This window comes from Neophocaena asiaeorientalis, unplaced genomic scaffold (assembly GCF_003031525.2).
Source record: "Neophocaena asiaeorientalis asiaeorientalis breed wild unplaced genomic scaffold, Neophocaena_asiaeorientalis_V1.1 scaffold70, whole genome shotgun sequence".
Lineage (NCBI taxonomy): Eukaryota > Metazoa > Chordata > Mammalia > Artiodactyla > Phocoenidae > Neophocaena > Neophocaena asiaeorientalis.
Window position 1 is genome coordinate 691,334 of NW_020175410.1, and position 12,110 is coordinate 703,443.

The window sequence follows — 12,110 nt, forward strand, 5'->3', positions numbered from 1 at the left end:
AAAAAAAAAAAAAAAAAAAAAAAAAAAAAAATTGAGTCTCCTAGAAAACAGCTTTTTAAACTGTTTTTAAATAGGAATAACAAACTAAATCTAATGTTTTACATATAATTTCTTAATCCTTAAATAAATCTTTAATATGAGATGAGTTTCTAACAATTTAGGAGATTGCTATACTCCTTTCTCTTTCTCCTTTGTTTTAAATGTGTTTTGTTTTGTTTTTGATCTAATTCAAACAGAATTCTCATGCATTAGTCCAGATTCTCTGAGAAGCAAACACCAAGACTGGATTAGATGCACAAGAGATTCATTGGGAGAAACATCTGTGAGGGAAAATAGGAAAGGAGCCATAGGAGGCTAGGAGAGCTAAAAGAACACAATTCAGGTCTGACCTCTATGAAGGACAGAGGGAAGGAAGGATAAAAGAGAGGGAGGGATAGAGGGAAGGAGGAAAGGAGGAGGAAAGGAAGGAAGGAGAAAAGGGAGGGAGGAAGGAAGGAAAGTCTTAGACTGCAGTGCACATTTTAAAAGCTTTGGCAAGGAAAGCAGGGAGTCTTCAAGCCAAAGCCAAATGTCAGAGACATCCAGCACACCCTCCTGTAATGAGCCTGCCTTGGTATCTCTGCCACAGTAATTGGCTAGAAACATCAGCACAAATGCCGTGATGAATTTCAGAGTATAGCGTTGGGGCTGGCTTCAGTTATGCTCCCACGAGAGATCTGAGAGGTGTGTTTTCCTGAAAAATAATTGTGACTACATATTCCCCTTCTGTCCTAAAAATATTTCTCTAGTCACATTTCAAACGATCTTTCAATTTTTCAGTCTTCATCATTTTACCATGGAAGGAAATTCTCTCACTTCATCTGGGTAATCTATTGCATGTTTTAACAATCCTTATCTAAAAATTCTTTATTTGTGGCTTAGGTTTAGCTTAACATGATCTTAATTTTTTAAATTCTGTTTTTCTTTTTCTATCAGTTCAGTTTAAGGTCAACATTTCTTTTTTAATAATTCAACACCAAGACTTGATTGTGTTCAACAAATCCTAAGCAAAATTACTCCTAAGGTATTGTACAGAACTTTTAACTATGTTACCAAAAGACTTTCTAGACTTCTCAGAAATATAAACATGAAATTGATAAACATAAAATTGCTCGTGCACAATTTATAGTCAAATATCAGTAATACTGCAAATTTAAATTGCTTCAACTATAGTACACTTTGCTATATCTAAACCCCACTGTATTTTCCTTAGTCAATAAAATATCCTTAAATAAATTAAGCGCCAATTTTTTAAATGTCTCTCAGTGATTTTACTAGAATTGATCCAGTTAAATTATTTATAACGATTTTCTTTTTATTACAAACTTCTTTGTCATCTATTCCTCTGATACTCTTGTGTCTCCAGGGAAATAAAGGAAAGAACTATAGAAACTTTCCTTTGTAATGATTTGCAGCTTTTTGCATTGAATGAAGCTTGAGAAGGGAGTTTCTTGGCCAAGAAGGAGACGAAGGAGCTGATCAATAACTGTCTGTCTCCTTCCGAGTCTATCTCTTGCTCTATTTTCTCTGTTATCCTTTTTGATGTTTTGCCAAACTTTAGCAATTAAATGCAACACATTCATCCCTCCTACAATAATATTCAGACTCCCTTTTGCTATGCAGGATGTTTCACAATTCATGCTAAAAGACCTCAAATCATAATTCATTTTCAGAAAATGTTTTTCTTCTAACCACAAATTAAACTTGAAGTTTTTTATTGCTTTTACTTGCTTTATTTTCCCCTCCATATGATGCCAAGAAGACTAAAACATATAGATATATATGACTATCTTCTCATATATGACACTAAAATCTCAATTCTAAATGTCTGTAAGTGACTATTTTTGGTGGCATATTCAGCTATTACAAAATTACATACAGTTCCAGGGCCTAATGGGCAAATTCAGCTTGATGGCCAGACAAATCCAACCTGATCAGCTGACTTTAAAGAGGTGGGACAATCAGCTTTAGTGACGGGATAATCCTCTTGGCCCTTTGCCTCTTTTGTCTCCACATTCTCCCTTCCAATTTTTCTTTATTCACTATATTAACAATGTACCAGTGAGATTACAATTTAGAGGGAATTGATGCAATTTATTAATGTTCCATCACACCTAAAAAAATCTTTCTGGAAATCTACCCTATTTCAATTCTGAGGCCTGAATGTGTTTCATTTTAAGTGCTGTAGATCAGTATGTGTTGTATTTATTTAGTCCAATGGCTACTTCAGTAAATACATTATTTTTATTTGAAAGCGAATAATTAATAATAATTAATACAAATATATTAGAATGAACAGGAAAAGGTGCAATTAAAGTGGTCAACAGCTTTATAGCTTATTTAAATAAGCTATCATTATGTTTGAGAAAAATGGAAGGAAACCTAGCATTTATAAGGGTGACTAAATGTTCTTAATTTTTATAAAAATGTATCTTTCTGCCTCACCTATAAACAGTTTATGAGATCTAAAAGTGAGATTGATATAGTCTAATGCAGCTTCTGTTGCACTGGAAATCGTCCAAGCTGGAAACAACTCAGATATCCATCAATACTAGAAATGGATAACTAAACCATGGTACACTCACATAGTGGAAACCTATCCCAAACCAAAAATGAACAAAATCCAGCTAACTCAACAATATGGATATGTCTTACCAACGTGGAGTTGAGTGAAAGAAACCCAAACGCAAGAATGTAGATTTTATAATTCCATTTATATAAAACTCAAAACCATAAATTTAATGACAGTATTTAGAGATGACTTAAAAACTATAAATAAAATCGAGGGATCGATAACCATAAATATCAGGTAGTCGTGCATTTGAGGGAGTGTGTGTGGAAACAGTGATTGGGAAAGGGTGAGCGGGGACTCCCCGGGCGCTGACAGTGTTCCTGGATGATCACTTTGGGATTAGACTGTGAAAGAGTTGAGAGCGGGGAGAGAAATACTTACAGCCTAAAGTAGCAGTAATCTGATATTTTAAATTATATAAACAATGGTATTCTAGAAAAAAAATAGTAAAACCGGGCTTCCCTGGAGGCACAGTGGTTGAGAGTCTGCCTGCCGATGCAGGGGACACGGGTTCGTGCCCCAGTCTAGGAGGATCCCACATGCCGCGGAGCGGCTGGGCCCGTGAGCCATGGCCGCTGAGCCTGCGCGCCCGGAGCCTTTGATCCGCAACGGGAGAGGCCACAACAGTGAGAGGCCCGTGTACCGAAAAAAAAAAAAAAAATAGTAAAACCACCTGTGTATTTTTCAAACTTAGTTTCTTGCACAAATTTTTCTTTAAAACAATAACTGTTTATTAAGGAGTACAGTTCGTAAGGTGACTTTTGTCATTTCAACTCAGGGGGTTTTGTATAGTAGCTGTTACTGCCATAAAATGCCAACTGTGTCTTCATGGTATTTTTGGCAATCTACCAGGTACTATTTAGGGCAAAGACACATAATTTTGGGAAATAAAAGTGTGTCTGAGTTAAGTCATATCCTGTTTACAAGTTCAAATATATTGGAACACATTGTTTAGCACTTTCCTAAAATAAAGGAGCATGGTAAATTTTTTGAGACTTTATACAACTGGTCAGAAAATATTTCGTCTCTCTCATTTTATTGAAATTGCCCAGTGTATTGATCTAGGTTGGAAATTATTTCTCCTTAGAAGTTTGAAGGTCTTTATTAAATTCTGTCTTGCAGTGTTGTTGAAAAGTCCAAAGCCGTTATGATTCCTGATACTTAACTCATGACATTTTGTATTTTTTTGATCTTCTCTTTGAAGATTCTATTCTATTCTATTCTCTTTGAAGATTCTATTCTCTTTATAGAATCTTCTCTTTGACCTCAGTGTTCTGAAAATTTGGAGGAACACTTTAAGAAAAAGAATAACAAAGTGCAAAAAATAAAATCTGGTACAAAATTAAGTAATTGTCTAGAATAGGTAAACACAACAAATTATAAATTTTTAAAATGATCAGTCCTAAAACCTCACAAAATCCTGAAAAAAAAAACATAGCTTTTATTAATTTACTGCCTTATATAACTGTATAATACATTTTTTCTTTTTGGCTACTTACTTTGATCTCTTTTTTATGTGGTAAACGTTTTGTAATATTTTCCACAGAGAAAATAGAAAAGTCATTATCTTCTCTCTAGTATGATTGAAATTTATTTATTATCAATAATTTAACTTTTTTTGCTATACAACTTACAGTCACAATGCATTATTGGTAATGTTACATAAATTTGGAGAAACCCCTGATCTCCATTATCTATTTCTGCATAATATATTACATTACCCCTAAATTTGATAGCTTAAAAAATAATCTCTTGGGGCTTCCCTGGTGGCGCAGTGGTTGAGAGTCCGCCTGCCAATGCAGGGGACACGGGTTCGTGCCCCAGTCCAGGAGGATCCCACATGCCGCGGAGCGGCTGGACCCGTGAGCCATGGCCACTGGGCCTGCACATCCGGCGCCTGTGCTCTGCAACGGGAGAGGCCACAACAGTGAGAGGCCCATGTACCGAAAAAAATAAATAAATAAATAATCTCTTTATTCTATCTCATAATTTCATAGGTCAAGAATTTGAGCAGGGCTGAGCTGGCCAATTCTTCTGCTCCCTATAACGTTGATAGGACTCTTAGGTGATATTGAGGTGGCAACCAGGTTGGTCTGCAGAGTCTGTTTTCACATCCTCACCTGCTGGGGTTCAGCTGAGATGTTCTCTCTCTCCACTTAGTTTTGGGGACTATCCACATGGTCTCTGTGTGAATTTACCACATAACGTCTTTGTGCTCTAAGGAACAGAGTGGAAGCTTACGGTCCTCTCAAAGACAGGCCTCAGAACTGGCACAGTATCACTTCTTGTACTCTGGGCAGAGAATTAACTGGTCAGGCCAGATTCCAAGGGAGAGGAAATTAGACCCAATCTCTTGATAGGAGTGTGGAAAAGATTTTTGGGGGGTGTCTTTACTATACCACATTGATTCTATTTTAGTTACCTATTGCTACCTAACAACCACCCCCCACCCAATAAGAGAAGCTTAAAACAATAATTTGATATTATCACCCATGGTTCTCTGGGTTTTCTGGACTCAGTCAGGCATTTCTCACTTGAGGTTTCTCAATCTGTTGCAATCACATGGAGGCTTGAATTGGCAGGACATAAAAGATGGCTTCTCACCAAATGCCTGGAGCCTCAGCTGTCATGGCTGAAATAGGTGGAGGATGCATGCCCTCTCACATGACTAGCTTGAGCTTCCTCACAGAATGGCAATCTTAGGGTAATTGGACTTCTTATACAATGTATTGCTTCCCCTACAGTACATGTTTCAAGAGATCCAGGCAGAAGCTGCAAGACTTCTTAGGACTTAGCCTCAGAATTCACCTACTAAGAATTCATCACTTCTACCACATTGGTCAAAACCAAGCAATATGGCCAACCCAGACTTAAGGGAGGAGATTGTACAAGGGCATGAATACCAGAAGGCATTGGGGGTATCTTTGATGTTAGTGGTCTCACGCTAACAAACTTCTTTCATATATATTCTCTTCCTTTCAAGGCATTTCATAATCTTAAATACTCTTGAATCGACAACTCAGTAAGTTTGCATTGATGTCCATAAGTAGTGACATATTATAGGTTTTATGCAATTGTACCTGATATGAGAAAACGTCCATTTTGATGAGATGCATACAGTTGAGACAGAATCTTCCATTTACAATTTTACATATCTAATGATTGAAAGAATTTTCCACAGACTTCCTTTTGGTTCTGCAAATCACAATCTTTCTCCTCCATGTTCTTTTTGTGCTGGGTTCCATAGGATAAATTCATAACAGGTTCTGATTCTGGCACTGCACCTTTGTGTTTCATGGAGTGGATTAACATGGTAGCAATATGAGTTTTCCTGGAAGACATTCCTACATGAAAATAGCTAAACTATATATGGAATATATATATGGAATATCTGTATATGGAAGTGACTTCAGGCTACATAACTATATCACACTAAACCCAAACTAAATATATCCCTAGCTTAATTCAAATATGTGGACAGCCTCTACAAAGCCACCTGACAGGAGGGAGAAGTGTGACAGAGGAGAAGTTGGAGCAGAGAATGTCAGCTGATTAGGGTTAAAATATCTTATGTTTGCATGTTTTACAGAAACGTTGGACTATTTGAACACATTGCTAGAACGCCTTCCCAAAGCCTTTGTAAGGGCTTATTTACACTCTTTTCCTTCACCTCCAGTCTCGCCAACACTTGAGGATAGCTCTCCTCTGGCTTGCTGCTACAGGCTCTATTAACATGCCTCCTTTCCTCAGATTTTGTCCTGCTTCAATCTACTCCCTAACCTGCAACAAGAATAATCACTCTAAAACATAAATTTGACCTGTTTGTCATTCTAAATTAAAATTCTCAATGGCTCTTTGCCATTTGTCAAATTCCTTAACATGGTTTACAAGGCTTTTCAAAGCCTGGACCTTTCATGCTAATTCATCTCATTGGCCTTTCAAGCATTCTTTAATCCAAGCACACTGAAGTATTTTAATTCCCTGGTATTCTTTTCACTCTGGGCCTTCCTAATTCCTGAGTCTGGGTTAGGTACTCTATTAGATATGGTAGATTATGCTGCAATGAAAATGTGACCCTGAACTTTCATAATTCTAACAAAGGTTTATTCCTCACACATGCAAAACTGAAAGTCAAAACAGCTGTCTTTATGCGTTGACCCAGCAACCCAAGCAGCTTCTATCTTATCACGTCTCGGTGAGGGCCTGCAGAGTGCACACTTGCTTATAAAGCTTTCAGTCATAAGGGGTCCAAACACCTTCTGGTCACAGTCCCTGGGCCAGAATAAACTGAATTGCTGGAATAATTGGTGAGGAACACTAACCAGGTGACATTACCCATCTAAGCTATTCCCATCACACCTTCTACCAACCCCATCATCACTTTTATCACTCCTTTTGCCCAGGTCTTTTCACTTATCTCTCCACCCATTCTTTTTCTTTTTTTTCTTTTTTGAATTTTATTTATTTTTTTGTACAGCAGGTTCTCATTAGTTATCTATTTTATACATGTTAGTGTATATATGTCAATCCTAATCTCCCAATTCATCCCACCACCACCAACCCCCCCATGACTTCCCCCACTTTGTGTCCATACGTTTGTTCTCTACATCTGTGTCTCTATTTCTGCCCTGCAAACCGGTTCATCTGTACCATTTTTCTAGGTTCCACATATATGCATTAATATACGATATTTGTTTCCCTCTTTCTGACTTACTTCAACTCTGTATGACAGTCTCTACATCCATCCACATCTCTGCAAATGACCCAATTTCGTTCCTTTTTGTGGCTGAGTAATACTGCATTGTATATATGTACCACATCTTTATCCATTCATCTGTCGATGGGCATTTAGCTTGCTTCCATGACCTGGCTATTGTAAACAATGCTACAATGAACAGTGGGGTGCATGTGTCTTTTTCAATTATGTTTTTCTCTGGGCATATGTCCAGAAGTGGGATTGCTGGGTCATATGGTAATTCTATTTTTAGTTTTATAAAGAACCTCCATACTGTTCTCCATAGTGGCTGTATCAATTTACATTCCCACCAACAGTGCAAAAGGGTTCCCTTTTCTCCACACCCTCTCCAGCATTTGTTGTTCATAGATTTACTGATGATGCCCATTCTAACTGGTGTGAGGCGATACCTCATTATAGTTCTGATTTGCATTTCTCTAATAATTAGTGATGTTGAGCAGCTTTTCATGTGCTTCTTGGCCATCTGTATGTCTTCTTCGGAGAAATGTCTATTTAGGTCTTCTGCCCATTTTTGGATTGGATTTTTTTTTTGATATTGAGCTGCATGAGCTGCTTGTAAATTCTGGAGATTAATCCTTTGTCAGTTGTTTCATTTGCAAATATTTTCTCCCACTGTAAGGGTTGTCTTCTCATCTTTTTTATGGTTTCCTTTTCTGTGCAAAAGCTTTTAAGTTTCATTAGGTTCCAGTTGTTTATTTTTGTTATTTCCATTTCTCTAGGAGGTGGGTCAAAAAGGACCTTGCTGTGATGTATGTCATAGAGTGTTCTGCCTGTGTTTTCCTCTAAGAGTTTGATAGTGTCTGGCCTTACATTTAGGTCTTAAATCATTTTGAGTTTATTTTGTGTATGGTGTTAGGAAGTGTTCTAATTTCATTCTTTTGCATGTAGCTGAACAGTTTTCCCAGCACCATTTATTGAAGAGGCTGTCTTTTCTTGTATATTCTTGTCTCCTTTATCAAAAATAAGGTGACCATATGTGTGTGGGTTTATCTCTGGGCTTTCTATCCTGTTCCATTGACCTATATTTCTGTTTCTGTGCCAGTACCATATTGTCTTCATTACTGTAGCTTTGTAGTGTAGTCTGAAGTCAGCAAGTCTGATTCCTCCCTCTCCATTTTATTCCCTCAAGACTGCTTTGGCTATTCGGGGTCTTTTATGTCTTCATACAAACTTAAGACTTTTTGTTCTAGTTCTATAAAAAATGCCACTGGTAATCTGATAGAGATTGCATTGAATCTGTAGATTGCTTTGGGTAGTATAGTCATTTTCACAATATTGATTCTTCCAATCCAAGAACATGGTGTATCTCTCCATCTGTTTGTGTCATCTTTAATTTCTTTCATCAGTGTCTTATAGTTTTCTCAGTACAGGTCTTTAACCTCCTTAGATAAGTTTATTCCTAGGTAATTTATTCTTTTTGTTGCAGTGGTGAATGGGATTGTTTCCATAATTTCTCTTTCTGATCTTTTGTTGTTAGTGTATAGGAATGCAAGAGATTTCTGTGAATTAATTTTGTATCCTGCAACTTTACCAAATTCATTGATTGGCTCTAATAGTTTTCTGGTGGCATCTTTAGGATTCTCTATGTATAGTATCATGTCATCTGAAAACAGTGACAGTTTTACTTCTTCTCCAATTTGGATTCCTTTTACTTCCTTTTCTTCTCTGATCACCATGGCTAGGACTTCCAAAACTATGTTGAATAAGAGTGGTGAGAGTGGACATCCTTGTCTTGTTCCTGATCTTAGAGGAAATGCTTTCAATATTTCACCATTGAGAATGATGTTTCCTGTGGGTTTGTCATATATGGCCTTTATTATGTTGAGGTAGGTTCCCTCTATGCCCACTTTCTGGAGAGTTTTTATCATAAATGGGTGTTGAATGTTGTCAAAAAGCTTTTTCTGCATCTATTGAGATGATCATATGGTTTTTGTTCTTCAATTTCTTCACATGGTAGATCACACTGATTGATTTGCCTATATTGAAGAATCCTTGCATCCCTGGGATAAATCCCACTGGATCATGGTGTACGATCCTTTTTCTGTGTTGTTGGATTCTGTTTGCTAGTATTTTGTTGAGGATTTTTGCATCTATGTTCATCAGTGATACTGGTCTGTAATTTTCTTTTTTTGTAGTATCTTTGTCTGGTTTTGGTATCAGGGTTATGGTGGCCTCGTAGAATGAGTTTGGGCATGTTCCTTCCTCTGCAACTTTTTGGAAGAGTTTGAGAAGGATGGGTGTTAGCTCTTTCTAAATGTTTGATAGAATTCACCTGTGAAGCCATCTGGTCCTGGACTTCTGTTTGTTGGAAGATTTTTTATCACAGTTTCAATTTCATTACTTGTGATTGGTCTGTTCATATTTTCTATTTCTTCCTGGTTCAGTCTTGGGAGCTTATACCTTTCTAAGAATTTGTCCATTTCTTCCAGGTTGTCCATTTTATTGGCATAGAGTTGCTTGTAGTAGTCTCATGATGTTTTGTATTTCTGCGGTGTCCATTGTAACTTCTTTTTCACTTCTAATTTTATTGATTTGAGTTCTCTCCCTCTTTTTCTTGATGAGTCTAGCTAAAGGTTTATCAATTTTGTTTATCTTCTCAATGAACCAGCTTTTAGTTTTATTGATCTTTGCTACTGTTTTGTTTCTATTTCTTTTATTTCTGCTCTGATTTGGTCTTTATGATTTCTTTCCTTCTACTAACTTTGCGTTTTGTTTTTTCTTCTTTCTCTAGTTCTTTTAGGTGTCAAGTTAAATTGTTTATTTGAGATTTTTCTTGTTTCTTGAGGTAGATTTGTATTGCTATAAACTTCTCTCTTAGAACTACTTTTGCTGCATCCCACAGGTTTTGTTTTTTGTTTTTTTGTGTTTTTTTGTGGTACACGGGCCTTTCAGTGTTGTGGCCTCTACCATTGGGGAGCACAGGCTCCGGACGCACAGGCTCAGCGGCCATGGCTCACGGACCCAGCCACTCCGCAGTATGTGAGATCTTCCCGGACCAGGGCATGAACCCATGTCCCCTGCTTTGGCAGGTGGACTCTCAACCACTGCACCACCTGGGAAGCCCCCATCCCATAGGTTTTGGGTCATCATGTTTTCACTACCATTTGTCTCTAGGTATTTTTTGATTTCCTATTTGATTTATTCAGTGATCTCTTGGTTATTTAGTAATGTATTGTTAAGCCTCCGTATGTTTGTATTTTTTACGGTTTTTTCCCTGTAACTGATTTCTAATCTCATAGCACTGTGGTCGAAAAAGATGCTTGATATGATTTCAATTTTCTTAAATTTACCAAGGCTTGATTTGTGACCCAAGATGTGATCTATCCTGGAGAATGTTCTATGTGCACTTGAGAAGAAAGTGTAATCTGCTGTTTTTGGATGGAATGTCCTATAAATATCAATTAAGTCCATCTTGTTTAATGTCATTTAAAGCTTGTATTTCCTTATTTTCATTTTGGTCAATCTGTCCATTGGTATAAGTGGGGTGTTAAAGTCCCCCACTATTATTGTGTTACTGTTGATTTCCTCTTTTATAGCTGTTAGCAGTTGCCTTATGTATTGAGGTGCTATGTTGGGTGCATATATATTTATAATTGTTATATCTTCTTCTTGGATTGATCCCTTGATCATTATGTAGTGTCCTTCCTTGTCTCTTGTAACATTCTTTATTTTAAAGTCTATTTTATCTGATACGAGTTTTGCTACTCCAGCTTTCTTTTGATTTCCATTTGCATGGAATATCTTTTTCCATCCCCTCACTTTCTGTCTGTATGTGTCCCTAGGTCTGAAGTGGGTCTCTCGTAGATGGCATATATATGGGTCTTGTTTATTTATCTATTCAGCGAGCCTGTGTCTTTTGTTGTAGCATTCAATCCATTCACGTTTAAGGTAATTATTGATAGGTATGTTCCTATGACCATTTTCTTAATTGTTTTGGGTTTGTAGGTCTTTTTCTTCTCTTGTGTTTCCCACTTAGAGAAGTTCCTTTAGCATTTGTTGTAGAGCTGGTTTGGTGGTGCTGAATTCTCTTAGCTTTTGCTTGTCTGTAAAGCTTTTGATTTCTCCATCAAATCTGAATGAGATCCTTGCCGGGTAAAGTACTCTTGGTTGTAGGTTCTTCCCTTTCATCACTTTAAATGTATCATGCCACTCCCTTCTGGCTGGTAGAGTTTCTGCTGAGAAATCAGCTGTTAACCTTATGGGAGTTCCCTTGTATGTTATTTGTCATTTTTCCCTTGTTTCTTTCAATAATTTTTCTTTGTAATTTTTGTCAGTTTTATTACTATGTGTCTCAGTGTGTTTCTCCTTGGGTTTATCCTGCCTGGGACTCTCTGCACTTCCTGGACTTGGGTGACTATTTCCTCTCCCATGTTAGGGAAGTTTTTGACTATAATCTCTTCAAATATTTTCTCGGGTCCTTTCTCTCTCTCTTCTCCTTCTGGGACCCCTATAATGCGAATGTTGTTGCATTTAATGTTGTCCCAGAGGTCTCTTAGGCTGTCTTCATTTCTTTTCATTCTTTTTTCTTTATTCTTTTCCGTGGCAGTGAATTCCACCATTCTGTCTTCCAGGTCACTTATCCGTTCTTCTGCCTCAGGTATTCTGCTATTGATTCCTTCTAGTGTATTTTTCATTTTAGTTATTGTATTGTTCATCTCTGTTTGTTTGTTCTTTAATTCTTCTAGGTCTTTGTTAAACATTTCTTGCATCTTCTCGATCTTTGCCTCCATTCTTTTTCCGAGG